Consider the following 22,762-nt stretch of genomic DNA (forward strand, 5'->3'; position numbering starts at 1 on the left):
AAAAAAAATGAACACATGTAGAGCCTAGAAGCAGTGACAGAGAAATACTAAGTCTACTTAATACTATGTGTGTGCAAGGATTTGTGCTGGAGCAGGTGCCAGGGATATAAAGAGACAAGCGTCCTGCTTCAAGGAGTCTATAATCTGACACATCTGTCTAGAGACATTTATGTATCTTAGAATCATTTAATTTTTTTAAAACTTCATCATGAAGATTAATTAAAATAATAAACATGCTGTAAAAAAAAAAAAAAAAAACAAAAAAAAAAAACCAGTATCAGGCAAAGCATTATTCCAAAAGCCCGAAAGGGAATCATTACCTCCTCAAGTTAGTCTTGAAGAAATCTCCAGCTTTGGGTCCTGTTCTTCTACTTCCCTTGGCTAAGCTCAGGGGCAGTCACACTCCTCTGCTCTCACCAACCACACTCTAAGCGATCCACTTTCCCAACCACTGAGTCTCAAACTCCTCTCTGATCACAATCCTTTGTCACTTAAGACTCTTCCTGTATCTTTGTTCTCTCCCTGACCTTTATATACTGTACCCATATCTTGGATACATTGATGTCCCTCCCCTCCCCTGACCCTTTGGTGAACCAGCTGAATTCTGCACAATTTTCACTTTTCAATTCCTGAGCCCAGGGATGAGCCAGCCTTGCTAAATATCAGTAACGGGACCACAACCTCCCTCCTCAGCCCCTGTCCACACACTGCTGAACCAAGATGGGAGAAGTCAGGCAGGCAAAAAGTATTTTTAAGTGCTCTCTATGTGCTGGGCACTTTGCTGACAGCTGGGGATACAGAGAAAGGCCATAAGTCCCTGTTCTCGGACTCTTCTCACAGTCTAATGGGAAAGACAAAGTGCAGCCCAACAAGTGATGCACAAGCTCAAACATGGTAAAATGGAGATAATCAATAGAAGGAAGGCTCTAGAATTAAGGGAGAATTGGGGAAGGTTTCCTGGGATTTTAGCTGGAACTTGAAGGAAGCTGGGAGATATAGAAGAGGAGGGAGAGAACTCCAGGAGTAGCCAGTGAAAGTGACCAAAGTCCAGGGATGAAGGGTCTTGTTAGTGGAACAATTAGGAGGCCGATTTCACTATTCTGTTCACCACAAGGTTCCAAATCTTCATTTCTTCTCTCCTTAAGTCACCCATGTCACCTCTTTCTCCACCCTCAATTTAGGGTCCATCCTGTGCTGAGAAAACTAAGGTTATTCCTTCTTCCCTTCTCAACTCATATCCAGATTCTAACATCATTCCTCACTATCTCCTTCATTCTGGTCTCTGAGAAGAGCAGGTCCTTCTCAACCAAGAGAAGCCACTCTGCAAATATCCTTGATCCTATTCCTCATCTTTTTCAGTATTTCTCCCTCTCCACCACCTCCCTGTCTGTTTATCTCTGTCTCTGCCTTTCTATCTCTATCTCGCCTTCTATATCTCCCTATTGGCTCCTTCCTGCACTATACAAACATACACCTTCCCATCTCCGTACAAAAATAAAATAAAATACAAATCCAACCATCCCTACTAGTTCTCTTTCTTGGCTAAATTCCCTGAAAAAAGTTATTACCTCAGTCTCTACTTCTTCTCCCCAACTTTGTTTCTAAACTCTCTTCCGGTTTAGCTTCCCACTTCATCATTCAACTGAAAGTGCTTTTTCTAAAGTTACCAACAATCTCAACTTGTCAATTCTAATGGCTTTTTCTCAGTCCTCATCCTTTCAGATTACTCTGTAGCCTTTGCCCCTGTTAATCACCTCTTCTTGGATACTCTCTCTTCATTCTTCCTCCACCTGTCTGACTAATTCTTCTCAGTCACTGCCGGTAATCACGAAAGGGCCCTGACGCTCTGCCCTAGGCCCTTTGCTCTTCTCCTTCTTTATTTTCTCACTTGGCTATCTCATCGCCTCCCATGGATGCAATTATCATCTTTATGTAGATGATTTCTTTTGCGTATATACCGATTTACTTAAAACAATTATATCTTTAGTGCAGCAGATGAGTAAGAATTCATCACATCCTGGGGGGGTTTAGTTTTTGTTGGGTGGTTTATAAAGTGAATTCTAACTTATGGGAGGAGGGCTGGAGATGGAGGGAGAGAGATGCTCAGCAATAGTCTGTTCTTGAACTGAGCTCTAGATGATCAGTGCTAATGATGGGGCAAATATAGGCAGCCATTAATTTACAAATTGATAAGTAGCTATTTGGAATTTAGGAAGCTGATGAATTCTCCAGATCTTTATATCTACAGAGAGCCTGGTGGTCACTTCTTAGACATTCTAAAACTAGGAAATAAAGGGCAGTTCTCATAGCCATAGACTCTAATTCATCTTTATGTGGGTCATCTTTAAGTCTAACATTCAGTTGAAAAGCTTCTGCACAAAATCAGTGCAGCTAGAATTAAAAAGACAGACAGGGCAATGGGGGGGAAATCTTTGGGATAAATTTCTTTAATAAATGTTCAACATATCATATGCATATTAAATGTTTACCATGGGAAATTATATGTAGAATATATATTTATATATCTTCATGACAAATTCTTCTGATAAAATGCCTGATATGTAATATATGGAACATATTATTTATAATATTACATATGGAATTATATATGTGTGGAATTGCTATAAATAAGAACAAGAGCCATTCCCCCAATAATTAGTCAGAGTATGAAGATGCAGTTTTCAAAAAAAAAAAAAAAGAAATGTCAATTACTGAGAACCATATGAAAAAAAAAACTTCCAAATTCTTAATAATAAAAAATTCAAACAAAATCTAGTGTTCAAGAATGTGCCAGTCACTGAAATTCCAAACACTAGGCTAGTCCCAAAGTAATTTTCCTTTGGCTTTTGGAATGCTTTGCTGATATTGGTTTTTTTACAGCATGTTTATCATTTTAATTAATCTTCATGATGAAGTTTTTTTTTTTAATTAATTTGCATTCCCACTGTAGCTAGGGCTTTGTAAATATTTTCAAGTCATTGTCTTTTGTCTCTGATGCCTCTCATTCCTGAAGCCCTGATTCTCTTTTCTCTCTTTAATCTGTTCAATATTCAAAAGTAATTAGCATACATATTCTTTAGTTTTTCAAGGTCCCATGACCTTTCAAGGGGCTTTACCTAAGCTGAAAGTCCCTTCATCATGGTCCCTAATTCTTTCACCTTCCTCCCTCCACTCCAAGTACACTATCACACAGAAATTGTTAACTGAAAATGAAAAATGGAAAAGGGTAAGTACACCATCAATCAGATGAAATTAAAGCAATTATTAGGCGCTCTCTTGCCAATTATATGCCAACAGATAGGACAATCTAAATGTAATGCACGAATATTTATAAAAATATAAATTGCTCAGGTGAATATGAGAGGAAATAGAATACTTCAGTAATCCTTTCTTAGAAAAAGAGATTGAACAAACCATCACTAGGATCAGATGAATTCACAAGTGACTTCTACCAAACACTTAAATAACAATGAATTTCAATACTACATAAAATATTTTTAAAAATAGGTAAAGAAGGAGGTCTATGAAATCTTTTTATGACACAAATATGGTGCTGATACCTAAACCAGAAAGAGCAAAAAAAAAAAAAAAAAAACTTGACATCAATTTACCTCGTGACTCTTGATGCAAAACTATTAAATAAAATACCAACAAGAATCCAACAATATATCACAAACATCATTCACTGTAACCAGGTGCGATTTACACCAGGAATGTAGGACTAGTTCAGTATTTACAAGGCTACCAGCATGATTAACCACATCAATAACAGAACCAACAGAAATCATATGATTATTTCCATAGAAGCAATCATTATCTGTAAAAGATATAAGCTAGAGGCATTCCCAATAAGATCAAGAATGAAGCAATGACGCACAGTATCACCACTGTTAGTCAATACTGTCTCAGAAATACTAATTCTAGCAACAAGACAAGACAAAGAATCGAAGGAATAAAAATAAGCAATGAGGAAACAAAACTCTCATTCCAATTACATGTCTAGAGAAGCCTGGAAAATTGATTCAAAATAGTCGAAATAATTAATTTGAGCAAAGTTTCAGACTATAAATAAACTCACATAAATCATCATATTGTAGACAATATATAAAATCTTTGGGAATCTACCAACCAAGACAAAGCCAGGAACTATGCGAACATAATTACAAAACACTTTTCACACAAATAAAGACAAAGCTAAACAATTTGAGAAGTAAATATTATTTTGATTAAGTAATAAAAATGACAATTTTACCTTAATGTACTTATTCAGTGCCACACCAATCAAGCTACCAAAGACCATAATAACAATAATTTAAACATTCATCTGGGGAGGGAATCAATGGAAAAATGTGAAGGAAGGCAGCATAACAGCACTAGGTCTTAAAACTCTTCTAAAGAAATAATCATCAAAACATTCTGGTATTGTTGTCCAGTTGTGTGTGACTCTTTGAGACCCAATTTGTTCTTTTTTTTGGCAGAGATGCTAGAGTAATTTGCTATTTTCTTCTCCAGCTCATTTTACAGATGAGGAAACTGAGGCAAAAAGGGTGAAGTGACTTGCCCAGAGTCACACAACCAGGAAGTAGGGGAGTGTGAAAATTTCACCTGTCAGATCTATGGACAAGGGAAGAATTTATGCCCAAACAAAAAAAAAGAGAGCATTAGTGGATATAAAATAGATAATTTTGATTACATTAAGTTAAAAAGGTTTTGTACAAACAAAAGCCATGTAGCCAAGATTAGAAAGAAAGGAAATTTGAGGAGGAAAATTTTATGGCAATTTTTTTGATAAAGGCTTCACTTTTCAAATATATAGAAAACTGAGTCAAATGTATAAAAATATGAATTATTCTCCAATTGATAGTCAGAGGATATGAACAGACAATTTTCGGGTGAAGAAATCAAAACTATTAATAGCCATATGAAAACATACTCTAAATCACTATTGATTAAAGAAATGCAAATTAAAACAACTCTGAGGTACTACCTCACACCTATTAGATTAGTTAGTACTATAACAAAGGAAAATGATAAATGTTGTAGAAGAGATGTGGAAAAATTGGGTCACTGATGCCCTATTGGCGAAGTTGTTCTGGAGAACAATTTGGAACTATGTCCAAAGGGCTATCAAATTGTGCAAAACCTTTGATTTAGCAAAGGTCTATATTCCAAAGAGATTTTTAAAAGGAAAAAGACCTACACACATTATATATAACATTTAGAGCAGCTTTTTCTGTGGTGGCGAAAAATTGGAAACTGAGAGAAATGCCCATCTTTGGGGAGTGGCTGAGCAAGTTGTGGTATAGGATTGTGATGGAATACTCTTGTGCTATAACAAATGACAAGCGGGATACTTTCTGAAAAACCTAGCAAGACTTATATGAATTGATACAGAGTGAGATGTGCAGAACCAGAACAGCAATATGGTAATGATGATCAGCTGTGAATGAGAACTATTCTGATCAATACCACGATCTAAGACAATTCTGAAGGACTTAAGATGAAAAATGTTATCCACCTCTAGAGAAAGAATTGATGGAGTCTGAATGCAGATTGAAGCATATTTTTTTTCACTTTCTCCATTTTTCTGACTTTTTTGTAACATGGCTAATATGGAAATACATTTTGCATGATCTCACATGTTTAATTGATATCACATTTCTTTTCTCACAATGGGTGGGGAATGGAGAGGAGGGAAGGAGAGAATTCAGAACTCAGTTTTTTTTAATGTTAAAAATAAGTATTTTTTTTAAAAAGGGTTTACTGATGTGTACCTTAAGAGAACTGAGCAATAGTTCTTAAGGATGTGAAAACACAGTATTTAGAGGTCAGTTTGCCTTTGAGGACTAAGCCCCAGTCCTCTCATTAGGGACAGAATTATGGGTAAGATCAGTTAACTGTTTTGTTCCACAGTTTTCCAATGTTCATTTGAGAGGGAAAAAATCAGCTTAGAGGAAATATGATAAATAAAGACCTTATTAACAATTGGAAATCCTCTTACAAATAGATCTCCTATTAGCTATAATACAACTTTATAGCCAGTACCTTGAAACTCATTTTGTGCACCTCCTTTTTTTATAAAGGAGGAAACTGGAAGATCATAAGGATATTACCCAGACTTATGAAGGGCAGCATGCTGTAGTGAATAGTGCACTAGGTGTGGAGTCAGGAAGACCTGGTTAAAAATCCTACTTGAGATACTTATTTTCCAGCTGTGTGCTCTTGGGTAAATCATGACATTACTCAGGACTTCAGTTCCTTTAATATTTGAGATGTCAAGCATTTTTTTCTGTCATATTTACCACAAATACTTCCCCCAACCTTTCTTCTTGTTTCTTTATTTTTCTTTCTTCCTTCCTTTCCCTTCCCTTCCTTCTTTTCCTTCCTTCCTTTCCCTCCTTCCTTCTTTCATTCCTTCTTCTTTTTATTTTCCTTTTCCTCAAGAAATTTTTGTTCTATATGTGAATGTAGAGATTAGACAAGGTGACCTCTGAGGTTCCTTGCAGAGGTGGAACTTTGTATAATAACAACTTGCATGATCTAGCTCACATTGTAAAGTGTGTGTGGTTTTTGGATTTGATTTTTAACACTTATGAAAATGATAGGTGCTAATCTGGAGGACATTTCTTTCTTGATGAAATCACAGGATCAGATAAATAATGCTTCAAATTTCATTATATCATTTAATAAAGGGCTCTAATCTGGAGGACATTTCTTTCTTGATGAAATCATAGGATCAAATAAATAATGCTTTAAATTTCATTATATCATTTAATAAAGGGCTCCCTTTTTGGTTTGTTTTTAATAACATATCGAGGGCAATCCTAATAATGGAATGATGAAGTCCAAGGCTATGTTTATTTTTATAATTCTTAATGAATACCACCTAACCTCTCCAAAAAACTTCTACAAGTTGGCAACTGCACCAGCAATGAATACTCCTATTTCTCCATAACCTTCTCACATTTTGTTTCATTCTTTTTTTGCCAATTTGATGAGCTTTAGTTGGAACTTTAAAGTTCTCTTAATTTGTGTTAATATGTTAATAAGTGAGGATGAGGACTATTTTAAATAGTGATTACAAACAAATTTGTGTTCCTTCTGCTGAAAAATTTCCATACTCTTGGACTATTTGTTCTTTATGCATTGGTTATTATCTTTTATATTTTTTCAACAATTCCTTTCATATTTTAGCTGTCAAGTATTTGATCTGTCCTATTTACAATAAATACTTCCCTGACCTGTTTTTGTTCTTATTTCTTTATTTCTCTTCCTTCCACCCTCTCTTTCTCTTTCTCTTTGTTCAAGAGATTTTTATTCTACAGAAATTGTCTCAATAGAAAGCTCATTGATTTTTACCTAAGACATTCTTCCTATAATACATTGATTTCATTTGTAAAGGGAGAGACGAGGCAGATCAAGAAATGATGGTCAGAGATCTGTGGGGTGAAATTTAAGGGGCTTTAAAGATACCCCTGCTCCCTACTCCCTACCACCAACTCATATGAGACCCGGAAATCCTATCTTATTTATATATCCTATTCCTACCTAATATAGGATAAATGTATATAAGTAGAATATTTATATATGCTATTCCTTTGGCTTACGGAACCCCCACCATAGAACCTCCATGAAAATGCATATGGTGGGAAGGAAGAGATAATTCAGTGGCTCATACCTTGTACAGTAATGGAGCAGAAAACATCAGGTAAAAAGGATTAGGGCACTAGTCAGGGAAATCTGAGGGAACTCAAATACGAATGGATTTGGGGGGTAAGGAAGATAAGGAAGGGCAGTTAGGTGGCACAGTGGATAGTCAGGAAGGCTCACCTTCCTGAGTTTAAATCTGGCCTTAGACATTTACTATCAAGTGTGACTCTAGGCAAGCCACTTCACCCTGTTTGCCTCAGTTTCCTTATCTGTGAAAATGGACTAAAGAAAAAAACAGCACACTACTCCAGTATCTGCCCAAAAAACCCCAAATGGGGTCACAAAGAGTTGTACACAACTGAAAAATGACTCAACAGCAGCAACAACAACAGTGTGAGGCTAAATCAAAAGAAGTAGAGGCTCTTAAAGATATACTTCCGATTTTTCACTCAAGCTCTAAACAAGTCACTGTTTATTATTGAAGAAGCTGTAGAAGCATTCAAAAAGATTTCATATAAGGATTCTCAACACTTTTTGTGTTCTGAATGCCACTGACAAGTTGGGGAAGCCAAAAGATTCCTTCTCAGAATCATATTTTTAAATGAATATAATAAACACACATAGGATTACAAAGGAAATCAAAGGTTAGAAAAGATGAAGATTTGATTTCCTTCTCCTCCAAGTTCATGGCAACTCCTAAAATCTATGATCCCTTTATGGGCCATTGAAGCCCAGGTTAAAAACCTCTGATACCATATTCACTAAGGGAAGAAGAGAGGGACTAGTGGAGGTACATTTTCTTACCCTCTTTGAATAAGCGGAGGGCCTATGTTATAGTCTCAATGGATGCATTGGTTCATTTGGCTGAGTTGTCTTTTTCTTTCTTTTAAACCTCTTTTATACAAGTTGATTAGATTGTTGAGTTAGCCATTGTTCTTTGTGCTCCAAGAAGACCAAAATAAGATCACTATGTTACAATTCTAAGGTACAGTGTGTTCAACTATAGTCTATCACACCAATGTGAGCTTCACAATGCTCTAGTACAAAAAGGACACTAATAGTCCATAAGAATATTTGACATGGAGATGGCTCTAAATGTTGCCATCTCATAATGCTAGTTAGATAGGGGAAGGAAAGATACATTGAGAAATGAAGGGACCGTAAAAACAAAAGAGATCAATCCTTTCCCATCCTTAAACCAGAACCTTCTCTATACAAGTAGCTACCTAATCTCAGTTTGAAGCTCTCGATCAATAAATAATTATCAACTAAACTTCTGAGGCAGTCCATCTTCCATGTGGACGTCATTCACTATCGGGCCGGTTTTCATGCTATCAAGCCTACATTTGCCTCTTTGCAACTTGCACCCATGATTCCAAGTTCTGCCCACTGGGACCAATCAGGATCTACTCAATCCCTCCTCTAAACAATGGTGCTTCAAATAGCTGAAGACAGTTATCACGTCTGTCCACCTCGTCGCCCATTGTCCCTTTTTCCAGGCTTACTTGTTCCAACCAGTCCTCTAGTGGTTTGTACCCTTCACCATTTCACTGTACACTATCCAACTTTTCTCTGATCTTCCTAAAAGGTAGAGCCTGGAACTGCATCTGGAACAAAATATATCACTGCACCTGGAACAAAATATAATACTGCAGACACAGTCTGATGAGACAGAGTACATTTAGAAGCTAACTTCCTAAGCCCTGTGTTACTTCATGTCTCTCTTAATGTAACATAAGATCAACTAATACCACAATGGACCACTGATTTCTATTCTAAAAATGGCTTTCTTCTTTGGAATCCCTTGCTGCCAACAGGTAGCCTCGATGGAAACACCCCCCAGGGCCACCTTCAATTTTTGTTTTGTTTTCTTTTTTCATCTTCAGTTTCTTGACCAAAAGTGAAATCTTACACTCTGGTTTCATACTAATTAGTGCCAAAGCCCATTCCTGACAGGGAAATCTTCAATGATGGCAGATAATTTTTTTTTAAATGAAGGCTATGGCAGATGCACAGCCATATGTACAACCTGGAAAGGCATCTTGCTAAATCCAAAAATAATCACAATCTTTAACCCTACACTCAAAAGTTTGGCAACCTGTGACACCAGTGGGAAAGATGGTAAATGATTCACTTCCTCTCTGCTGATGATAAAGCCCATAGCAACATCAATATCTACATTCAGGAGTTGGAAGTCTTTTTTGGAAGATTGCCAGAGCCTGCTCTAAAATGGCCCCCTCCCTAACACTATGCTACTAAATCAAAATCTTTTCAAGTTGCACAGTAAAACTTTTCACTTTGCAAGATAAGAAAAGGACCTAGAACAAATTCATATGACTTCCTATTGTGAGCAGAGGTCCTTATAAAACTCAGAAGAGGATTTTAGAGAAAGTTCTTAAGGATCTTAGCATTTTTCCTAAAGGTTTGACTAAGATGGGATTTACCCAGTGTTCAAAAATAATGATGATGAATCATAACTGTGAGAAAACAGGTTTCTGTCTTTATTATGAAGTTATTTTAAAAGTGTTTCTTTATGAATCATACTAAATTGATTGCAAGCACAAATTGTAGTCTTCATAAATATTTTTTTTGTGTTGAGAGAGAAAAGATCCAGCTTAAGGATTATTTTCCCTTGACCTATATTTTAATTGAAAAAATATTTACAGCACAATAAGAGATATGGTGGAATATAGAAAGATGTGTTTTTATGATTCTGGGTTATATCATAATTAAAGAATAAAACTGCTCTGGGTTTGGTTGAATTAAAACTACAGGCAATTGGGGATTATTTCTAGATTTGAAGAACATATCTCTTTCCTAGATCGTTTCTTTTAGGATCAGAACAACATTGCACATTCATTCTTAAAACATCGCCATTGGGACAAAAGAAGAAAGAGATACCATTAGGCAGGCATAAGTATTAGGATTTCTCTGACTAGGCTAGTTTCGGTCGGAGAAAAGAGAAAAGTGAGAACTTATCATTTCTGAAACAGACCTTCTCTGAAGTGTGCGTCACCGTAGTTGGATTAATGAGAGGGTGGATTTCCCAGTTCTCATTTCCCACCAAGGTTTCAGCTTTCGCGCTTTTCTGCACATCTTACTCTACTAGCAATGAGTCCTTGGAACTGGATCTTTGGGAAATTGCATCCTCCCGCAAGATCCACTGAGGCTAGGCGCTCACACCTCAGCGGTAACTCTTCCCTTCTGCCCGAAATCTCTCATTGAACCTTGGAGCCAGTAAGCTCCAGAACCTCCATTTGCGGATGCCCCAACCCCCCGACTCACCCTTCAACGATACCCTCTTTGATTTCACTTGGTACTTCAAAATTTAGAAATATCAACATTGTTCAAGATAGAGTCATCCACTATACTCACAGCTTATCAGTAACCTCTGCCCTTCGATTAGAGCTGGGAACCGACACCCAAAACTGCATTACAGGAGCAGGCCGGAACCATCCGCCAGGTCCTTTTGCGGAGTACTTCCTTCTCATGACTGCGCGCTCTTGAAGCCTGAGCGTAGGAAAACTGCTTCCCACAAGACCCAATCAGCTTTCATTTTATTAATTTTCCTTGTTTCTCTGATAGGAAGACAGAGTCATTAGCGTTTCTTTCCTGTTGCTCTGATTGGAGAGCAGAATCATACTCTTCCAATCTTCCATTTCTGCTTGGTGTTTTTTGCTATTTTTTCTATTTTTCCACTCTCCTCCCCACCCCCTCATGCTTCCTGGTATCTTTTCTCATTAGATTGTAAGTTCCTTGAGAACAGGGACTTAATTGTTTTTGTAATCTCATTATTTAGTACGGTGCCGTAAGGACTTAATAAATGATTATTGGTTGACCGAATGACTCTGATGGACCATTTAATATTTCTACTTGATCTAAAAAGGAGAACATGTGTTTGCCTTTGAGATTAGCCTTCTGCCAACGCCCATTTTCCATGCTAAATGAATGCAGGAGGAGACATGCAGGGTCTACAGAGACTCTTGGGACTATTTGGAATCATGTGGACCAAACTGAGGCTTCATTGCCCAACTCCTTCACTGGAGAAGGGGTGGGGTGGGGCCTGTCCCAGAGGCGTTGAGAAGTTAAGTGATTTGTCCCTCTCAGGAAATAGATTTCAGAGGTAGGATTTGAGCCCTGGTCTTCCTCCAAGTCCTGCATTCCATGTTACTCTATTTCACTATATTATACTATAATACTAATGCATTTCTATATTATATTGCCTTTCCCAGTACCCACAGTAGCTAAGAATAATAAGACCAAGCTTAATAGATGTTTGTTGACTGACCAAAAAAGAAAAACCTAACAAAATTAGAGAAATGCATCTAAAATTTAGAACTAGACAACCATGTAGGAAGCTTCCCTCCTCCCTATCCCCAAGCAATTCCCTGTAACAGTACAGGTCCTTATTTCCTCTGTTATTAATTTTTTCCAACAGTATTTTATTTTTCCAAATACATACAAAGATAGTTATCAATATCCATCTCTGCAAAACCTTGTGTTTCAAATTTGTCTTCCTCTTTCCTCCCTTCTCCCCCCCTCCTCAAAACAGCAAGCAGTCCAAAATAGGTTAAACATTACAATTCTTCTAAACATATTTCCATTTTCATCTTGTTGCACAAGAAAAATCAGATCAAAAGGGAAAAAACACAAGAATTAAAAACACCAAGCAAACAATAACAAAAAGGTGCAAATTACTATGCTGTGATCCACATTCAGTCCCCCCAGTTCCCTCTGGATGCAGAAGGCTCTCTCCATCCCAAGTCTATTGGAACTGGCCTGAATCACTTCATTACTGAAAAGAGCCAAGTCCATCACAGTTGATCATCACATCATCTTGTTGCCGTGTACAATGTTCTCTTGATTCTACTCACTTCATTTAGCATCAGCATGTAAATCTTTCCAGACTTTTTTGAAATCAGCCTGTTCATCATGTCTCATAGAACAATAATATTCCATAACACTCATATACCATAACTTATTCAGCCATTCTCCAACTGATGAACATCCACTCAGTTTCCTTTTCTTTGCGACTACAAAAAGGGCTGCTACAAAAACTTTTGCATATGTGAGTCCTTTTCTCTCTTTTATGATCTCTTTGGGATACAGGCCCAGTAGAGACACTCCTGTATCAAAGGGTATGCACAATTTTATAGCCCTTTGGGCAGAGTTCCAAATTGCTGGACTATTCTGAGATAGTTGGGTCATTTCATAATTCTATCAACAATGCATTAGTATCCCAAGTTTTCCCTCATCCCCTCCAACATTGCTCATTATCTTTTCCTGTCATCTTAGCCAATCTTAGAGGTTTGCAGTGGTACCTCAGAGCTGTCTTAATTTGCATTTCTCTGATCAACAGTGATTTAGAGCATTTTTTCATATGACTGGAAATATTTCTTCACCTGAAAATGGTCATATCCTTTGACCATTTATCAACTGGACAATGGCTTGTAATCTTATAAATCAGTCAATTCCCTCTATTTTAGAAATGAGGCCTTTATCACAACCCTTGGATATAAAAATTCCCCCTCCCCCTCTCCGGTATTCTGCTTCCTTGCAGACCTCAGCTGTATTGGTTTTGTTTGTACTAAACCTTTTTAATTAAATATAATCGAAATTACCCAGTTTTCATTTCATAATGTTTTTCTTTGGTATAAATTCATCTGGGAGGTAGACTTTACTTTGTTCTCTTAATCTGCTTATAGTATCACCCTTTATGACTAAATCATGAACCCATTTCGACCTTATCTTGATATAAGGTGTTAGGTGTGGGTCAGTGACTAGTTTCTGCCATCCTATTTTCCAATTTTCTCAGCAATTTTTGTCAAATAGTGAGTTCTTATCACAGAAGCTGGAGTCTTTGGGTTTATCAGACACTAGATTACTATAGTCATTGACTATTGTGTCTTATGAACCTAACCTATTCTACTCAACTACTCTATTTCTCAGCCTCCATCACTAAATTGTTGAAAATCTATTTCTCAGCCTCCCTCACTAAATTGTTGCAAGTCTATTTCTCAGCCTCTGTCACTATCTTTTTCTCATGTAACAAATGAGAAAACTGAGGGTCAGTAAGATGAGCGTGGTGAAATGGATAGAACACTTTCGAATCACGCTCGAGACACTAGCTATTTGACTTTGGACAAATCTCTTTCCTTCCCTGGGCCTCAGTTTCCCCGTCTGTCAAATGAAATAATTGGACTAGATGGCCTCTGGAGTCTCTTCAGATCCCATGACAGTGAATGTGGCATAGCAATCATTTGGGCATTTTATCGTCTGTTTAAGATGTTTGTTCTTTAAAGACCATCGTAAGTTCTTAATTTTTTTTTTTTTACTAAAATACAAACTTGTTAAAATATTGGCTTAGATTCTGTAAAAGGTGGGTCAGGAGGAGAAGTCTTATCACCCCCCACACAAACCGGGGGAAGCTTTGGTACATAGCATTTGCAAACCACTGACCCAGACAAAGAGAAAAAGGACAGGTACAGACAGTGAGAAAGAAAACTAATTTGTTTGTTCAAATGTTCAAAATGTTCTCTGAGAAATTCTGGGTACTATCACTTGAAATTCTGTTAGAGAATTAGTTTCTCTCATAGAACTGGCACAAGCAATATGTTAAAAAGTAACCAATAACTCTCCAACTGCAGAGGAACTCCGGTTAAGTTGAGGAAGGAAGCAGAGGAAGCTGGGTCAGCCTGCCCCTGGAGACTGCTGGGGGAAAGGATCTCACCTGAGATTGGAGAAACCCTGGGTCCCTCTGCTTAAGAATCACTTCTATCCCAGAGCTAAGGGACAAAGAGAAGGACTTGGGACCCGAAGCCGTGCCCTGGCAAGCCACAAAGAGATAGCCACAAAGTGAACTTTTTTTTTTTTTTGATGTCTCCTACTAGTCCCATGGGCGGTGGAATGAAGGATGGAGCCAAGTAGGTGGGCGAGAGAGACTCTCTTTGATTTTAAAATAAGCCTCCAGTTCTCCCCTCTCTGAGAAATTTTTATGTTACCTCAAGGACCATCCAAGAACCCACTCTGTCATACCAGCCCTTGACTTTTTAGAAAATCTGTGGGTTAAGGAGTTAATAGAGAAAAATATTTTTTAAATTTTAATTTAATTTTAAAAAAATTAAAAATAATTTACATAGCAAAATAGAGCTATGTAAGTAGGAGCATCTTTGGAGAGATAAGGCCATTCTAGACCGTGACTTTCCATCTTCAAATGTCCCCCCTTCCTCTGCAAATACCTCGGTGTGAACCATTCACATATTAGTGTGAATCAGTGCAATCTTCCTAACATAGAGAATTGGAGTTTGACTGAGGAGAGGAGTGTAATTTTTGCAACACTTGGGTAGGGGAGAGCTGTTGAAGTGAGGGTTTAAGGATTATGGGATAATAGATTTAAAGCTAAAAGGGACCAACTCCTCTCTCATTTTGTAGATGAGGAAACTGAGGCACAAAGAAGTGTAATCATTATCATCATAAAATAGCTTGTAGATAACATATTAAGATTTTGAAAATGCCATATAAATATCCTCTCATTATAGCCTCATTGCAACCCTGGTAAGCAGGGGCTATTATGGCCCTCATTTTACAGATAAAGAAATTAAGGCATGCAAAGGTTAAGTGACTTGCTCAGGGTCACATATTTAGTAAGTGCTTGAAGACCACCAGTGAGGGGAAATTTCCCCAAGGGAGACTGATGCACTTTGGGATAGCTACTATTATTAGAAAGTTTCTCAGATAGGATTTGAACTCAAGTCATCCTGATTATGTACTGGGTCTTTCATACAGCCATGAAGAATTGTATTAAGCAAGAGAAAGGTGGTAAGAAAATGCTGGAGGAAAACTTTCTTTCTATTTTTCCAAATTGAAAATTTTTCCTCCATTTTTGCCACTGTACCCCAGATCTGACTTAGAATTCAGCCCATGCATTCTGGAGGAATCAGGCCTCTGACCTCTAGCCACTTCCTGTATCATTGTTTCTGGGGGAAGAAAATGGGGGCAACCTCAAGTGAATTCTGGGCAAAGCTAGCATTCCCAGGTTTCGGTCACGCCCATGGACCAGTCTCCCACCACCTGTTGTTAGCACTCCTGAGCTTCAGAGACAATGCTTTGAGAAGAGATGGCTCTTTGGGAGTCTTGTCTTGAGGAGACAAGGCAGCATGTCTCTCTCACTCCTACCTTCCCCTTGGATTAATATCAAAAGGAAATCCAGAATCTAGACTCTCAGTTTCTCCATTTGTAAAATGGAGAAATTTCTGGGCCCTTCCTTTCTAGCTTTTGTTGATAACTTTTTTGTAATATCAATTTACTTTTTATTATAGCTGGGTGGGAGAAATGAGGCAGCTCCCCGGGAAGCCCAGAAACTGCCCTCAGCCCCCTCCCTTGACTCATCCTACGTAGTCTCATGCCCAGAGATGGCTCAAGACATTGATGGATCAAGGAGCCAGTCATGTGATCTGAAAATGGGGTCAACCTTGAAACTGGGCTGTGGAGACATGAATTTTGAGCATCTTCAAGATGGACAAATGATTTAATTATCTAAATAAGCCTCAGTTTTCTCATCTATAAACTGGGGGTAAGATTTACATTACCTATTTCACAGGGAGGTTGTGAAGAAAACCCTTTGCAAGATCTAAAGAAATGGGAGTTATGGTATTAAGGAGAAAAAAATGAGTTAACATTTGTAAAGTGATTAGCACAGAGCCTGGCATATAGTAGGCTTTTAATAAATGCTTATTCCATCTACACCCAGAGAGAGAATCCCGGGGAACAGAGCATGGACCACAACATAGCATTCTCCCTCTCTGTTGTTTGCTTGCAACAACATTTTATTTCCTTTCTCAGTTTTTTTCTTCCTTCTTGATCTGATTTTTCTTGCACAGCAAGATAACTGTATAAATGTGTATACATATATTAGATTTAACCTATATTTCAACATATTTAACATATATTAGACTATCTGCCATCTAGGGGAGGGGGTGAGGGAAAGGAGGGGAAGAATTGGAACAGAAGGTTTTGCAAGGGTCAAAGTTGAAAAATCACCCATGCATATGTTTTGTAATTAAATAAATAAATAAATAACAGAATTAGAAGAATAATGGCAATTATATATATATATAATATATATATATATATTATATATATATTCTCCTAATTAGTCAATTAACATCTAGTTTTCTTGAATTTATGATCAAAGTGCTTATATTCACGGGAAATTTTTCCTGTGTGTTTACATTGAATGGTATGCTTACTGTTTTTAAAACAATTATTTTTGTGATATTAAATTGATTTCCCTAAGTCTATATTTTGTAAGATTGTTGTTGTTGTTATTGTTTTCAGGCAAAGCAGTGCCGTATTTTGTGCAAACTTCTTTTTTCATCCATTCAGATAAAACTTTATTTTATATATTTTTTGCTTTTATTATGATTATGTTAACTTCCTTATGTTGCATCTTTCTGATGGGACTTCCGGCCAAGATGGCGGAGAGGAGGCACACAACTGTGTAACCTCCGCATTTTTCTCTCACTATCCATTTCATTTCATGCCTCTGAATTAATGCTCGACTGAAAAAAAAAAACCATACAATTAGTTACCAAGAGAAACCATCCTTGAGACTCGTCAAGAAAGGTCTGTTTTTGCGCGAGGGCAGGGACAGTTATTAGATCGGAAGCAGGCTGCGGGCAGCAATGACAGCGAGAGCACGGAAGGCGGCTCAGAGCCAAACAGAGCGGAGAGGGGGTGGGGCGTGATCGCAGCCGTCTCTGCGGGGAGAGCTTTGCTACAGGATTAGATACTTTGCTCCGGCAGCAAGTCAGCAGCCCAGCAGAGAAGCTAAAAACACCGGCGGTGAAGAATACAACCCCAAACAGCTGGAGTCTCTCGGGACCTGGCCACCCCTCCCCCACAGTGTCTCAGCATGCTCTCGGATCTCAGAGCACAGGCGCCTCAGCACAGTAGGACCCGTGCCTCACGGCTACCCTGCCCCTCCCCCAAAGAAAGCAGCCTCCATTCAAGGGTTTTTTTTCTTCTGTTTCTTTGATAGTTTGTCTTTGATTATTAGACAGAATAAGCAAGAAACTGAAAAAGACTTTAACCCTTGACAGCTTCTATACAGATAAAGAGCAGATTCCAAATCCTGAGGAGACTAAAAACAGACAGTCTCCAGGTGAATCCCTAAAGGAGGAGATCATATGTTCCTCAGCATCTTTCTAACAAACATTTTTGATATCAATCTAATTTCATCATAATGAATGATTTCTTGGTTAAGTTGGTATTATCAGACACACATATCTATAACATTGAATATCTAATCCATTTCACTTGTGAATGTATATTTGAATGAAATCAAAGCTACTTTATAAAAATGATTTTTTGTTTCTTTAATAAATAAAAATGATTGTTGTAGTGAAAAAAAATGCTTATTCCTTGAGCACCAGCCTTGAAGTCAGGAGGGTCTGAGTTCAAATGTAACACTTCCTAGCTGTGTGACCCTGGGCAAATCACTTAATCCCAACTGCCTCAGCAAAAATAAAGAAAGAAAGATAAACAAAAATAAATAAATAAACAAATGAATAAACAAATGAACGAACAAGAAGACAGACAAATAAATAAATAAATAAATAAATGTTTAGTGCATCCATTCTAACTGGGTTAAAGGCACTCCAGTGTCAGGGAGCAGAGGTAAGGTATCCTTCCCCCTTCTGACACCCACCCTATGTTCCATGTTCAAAAACTCTTGTTCTTAATAGATGCCAAGCTCTACTAAGATATTGTGTAAGCTTACTAAGGATGGGAACTGTCTTGTACCTCTTCTTGTATCCCTCAGTGCTTAACACAATGTCAGGCACATTACTATTGCTGCTGTTGCTGTTCCTAAATTGTTGTCATTGGGATATTTTGGTCATGTCCACCTCTCCAGCACCCCATTTGTTTTTTTTTTCTTTCTTTTTTTTTTTTTTGGTAAATATACTGGAGTAGTTTGCCATTTTCTTCTTCAGTTCACTTTGCATATAAAGAAACTGAGGCAAACAGAATTAAGTGACTTGCCCAGGGTCACACAACTAGTAGATGTCCATGTCCAGATATATGAATTCAGATCTTCCCAACTCTGGGTCTAACACTCTATCCACTGCAACCTCACCTAGATGTCCTTGCACCAACTAGCTGACCTGTCCTATACATAGTAAGCACTTCATAAGTGTTTATTTATGGATCAATTATTCCACTCCAGGAAGTTTACTTTTTCAAAGGGGATTAAGGACTGATTAGCCTTCCAAGTGCAAAGAGATGCATTTCTTCTGTGAAATGTCAGCCTCCTTTCCTCCTCCAGGAGATCCAAGTGTATGTCTATGGGAAAGGCTTTTCCTGGGTATTCTTCTACATGACCAAGCCAGTTATTGCTAGGAGGAGGGGAAGGGAGAGGGAGGCAGATATGACTATGGGCAGTACAGAAGATTTAGAGCTGAAATAAAGTCTCAGAATTTCCATGTGAGGAAGGATCTTCAAGGTCATCTACTCATAACCATAGTATAACAAGGGTTTTCTCCCTTAATATTTCTACCCCAGCCAGGCTTTTCTCTTCAAGGCTAAAACCTCCCTAGTTCCATCAACCTCCCCCAACATCAAAGAAGGAGAACCTAGCTTGGAGTCACAAAGTGATTTGTTAAATCAACAGTAGAGCCAAATTTGAACCCACAATCTCTGATCCCCAATGCAATAGTCTTTAAAAAGAAACATTAATGTAAATTTAAAAAAAAATCAAATGTTCTCCTTCCAACCCCTTGAGGCCCCAGTGAGAAAAAAAAAAGAAAATTCCTGTTTCAAATATGTAGATTCATGCAAAACAATTTCCAAGTAATTTTCCCAAAGTACAGTTTCATCCATGTCATCTCAATAAATTCCAGCGGCTCCCTATCATGTCCAGGATCAAATACAAAATGGTCTAATTGATATTCAAAGAGCTTCAGAAACTAACTCCCCATCCTGTCTTTCTAGAAATCTTATCCCTTACTTCAAAAAGGTACTCTTCGACCCATTGGGTCCTGGCCAGTCCACAAATAAGATGCTCCATCTTTTTACTTTGAACATTTTCTGTGGCTATTCCCCATGCCCAGAATGCTCCCCCAGCTCATCTCTGCCTCCTGGCTTCTCTGGCTTCCTTTAAGGCCCAACTAAAATCCCATCTTCTCCAGGAAGCCTTTCCCAAATCCTCTTAATTCTGGTGCCAGCGCTCTGTTAAGTATCCCCTCTCTCTCCTGCCTATTGCTTGCCTTGTATACATTCATTTACATGTTGTTACTCCCATCAGATTTCGAGTTTGGGGACCATCTTTTGTCCCAGTACCTGGCACAAAGTAGAAGCTCGATAAATGCTTATCAATTGATCAATTCTGGCCCCGGCCGTGTCCAAAATTATACCTCATTCCACCCCTGTGCACTCCTTGCCACTAAACCTTGATGACTTTAGTTATCCAGTGTAAAAAGGACTTTGGCTGTCCCTTAACCCTCGTCAAGTCAAGTAAACGAGGTACCAAGCATTTATTAAGGACTTACTATGTGTCAGGCACATAGTAAGATACCAAAAAACCCAACAAAAAACCTGTAAACAACTATGTACAAACGAGATATAGATAAGCACAATCTAATGGTGGACACCACATGCAGATATATTCAAAGGAAGCCATGTATAGGAAAACTAGGAAGTGAATGACTTTAGGGGAGGTTGGAAAAGGCTTCCTGTAAAAGACAGACTATTAGCTGGGACTTAAAGAAATCCAGGATATATTATATTGGATTTACACATATTTTACCATATTTTAATAAAATAATGATAATTTAATAATGTAATAAAATTTTAATAATTTTAATGCTTGCCATCTGGGAGGGGTGGAAAAGGGGAGGGAAATTGGAACAAAAGGTTTTGCAAGGGTCAGTGATAGAAAATTATCCTTGCATATATTTTGAAAATAAAAATTTTCAAGAAAAAAAAGGAAATCCAGGACATAGATAGAACTCTGGATGGTCTGGCCTAGGGTGTGGACAGAAGCCTGGATGCTCCTCTGGCCATTTATAGCACCCCAACTTCAAGATAATAGAATCAAGTAGTCCCGCAGAGGGATGGGAAGACAAGGTAAAGTAGCCCTTCAAGCCCCCATCTAGCTGGCACTCAAAATGTGGCCACATCTTCTACTCCCAGCCAAAGGATGGTTTATGTCCAAGGAAGGGGTCCTCTCTTGCTCTCCTTTGGACTTGTCTTTTCTTATATTTGAATCTCTATTTCAGTCATTGACTAAGCACTAAATGTGCTGTACTCCAGAGGATACCAAAACACAACTCCTGTCCTCCTAGAATTTATTATCTAAGGAAGAAAAGATGAAAACAAGCATTTATTACATGCCTACTGTTTGCCAATGTGTGGGATGTAGAAGATACTTACCCAAAATGACTACTCAGAGACCATTCAAAATCGAAAGCAGAAAGGTCATTTATTATACCTCCAGAGGATGAGCTGTTCCATCACGAGATAAGGGAAGGAGAAAGCTCAAGGTAGGAGGGCTAAAGAAATAGTCAAGACACACAGCTTTTATACAAGAGATTACATCACAAATAAGAGAGCACTGAGAAGGGGAGGGGGAGGCATCTAATTGGTGGTTGCTATCTGAAATCACTTGATTTCTAGGAAACAGAAAATCAGGCCTTCAGGCTTCAGATATAGCTAGCCAAGGCTGAAGTACATATGGGCCTGCACATATTATAACAGGTCATAGGGGAAACACAGAGATAAGGAAAATAAAATACAGAAAAAGAATTCATATATTTCTGTGTGTTCTACACCTTTTCTCTCTATTCCACACACCAAGTGCCGTGCTAAGCACTTCAAACATTGGAGCCTCACAACAATTCTAGGGAATAAGTGCTGTCATTACCATTTTATAATTGAGAAACTAAGGTAGACAAAGATTTAATGATTTGCCCAGGTTCATCTAATTAGTGAATGTCGGAAATAGAGATTGGAACTTAGGTCTAACCACTCTACCACCTAGCTGCCCCTATTCAAAGAGGGATCTAGTCTCTTTCTTTCAATATGAATATGGCTGTGTGGGACATAGGTGTTTTGAATCCCTAAGTTTATGTGCGCCTCTGTGCGCCTCAGTTTCCTTCTCTGGAAAATGAAAAGTTTGGATTAGACAGCCTTCCAGCCTTAGAGCTGTGATCCTGCAAGACACCGAGGCTCATTATTATAGCAAGACAGTAAATTCAAAATAGTTTGATTTGCTACCAATGGAGGAAACTGAAAGGAACTTTCCTTAAGGCCAGTGGGAATTGCTAAAGTCCATCAACTCAGAAGCCTCCCATTCCCCCAGTGTTCTTGTAAGTATTGTAAATTTTCAATCTTTCACACACATACGTACACACGTACACACACACACATACATATGTACACACACACACTGCCTTGAATTTGTTCTCTGAGTGTTCTGCCATATTCAACTGCCCTCTTTTCCAAGTTGACTAAACTCCATGAGGACAGCAAAAGATTCTCTTTCATTCCTCAAACCACCTTGTGACACAATAGGCCTTAAACAACTGCTTACAGACCTAAAAAAAAAATAAAATCCAGAAGAGAACAGCAACAGCAAAAATATCCGCTAACATCTGTATATTGTTTTAGGATTTCAAAGCATTTTACACTGAGCTCCCCATTTTACTGCTGAGGAAACTAAGGCTGAGTGAGTGAGTTTAAAGAGACTTACCTCGTGGGTCGCAGCTAAAATGAGCAGGGTTTAAACCCAGGTCTCCCTGATTTCAGGTCCAGGAAACTGGCCATTTAAAGCTCTACTGTGCCTCCTTTTGCCTCATTTTGTATCCCCAGAAGCTCAGTGCTTGATACATAGTAGCTGCCATCTAACCAGTTGATTGCAGTATTCTCCCCCATTAAAAGATGAGCTTCTCGAGGGCAGCTGCTGCCTTTTGCCCTTTTTTCCTACCCCCAGTGATTAGCAGAGTCAGGCTCATAGTAGGCCCTTAATAAATATCGATTGATTGACATGTAAATGGTGGTTTTTATTATTGTTGTAATTGCTAGTCTATACAGAGCTGCGGTTACAAGATTATAT

This window comes from Antechinus flavipes, chromosome X (genome assembly GCF_016432865.1).
Source record: "Antechinus flavipes isolate AdamAnt ecotype Samford, QLD, Australia chromosome X, AdamAnt_v2, whole genome shotgun sequence".
NCBI classification, from domain to species: Eukaryota; Metazoa; Chordata; class Mammalia; order Dasyuromorphia; family Dasyuridae; genus Antechinus; species Antechinus flavipes.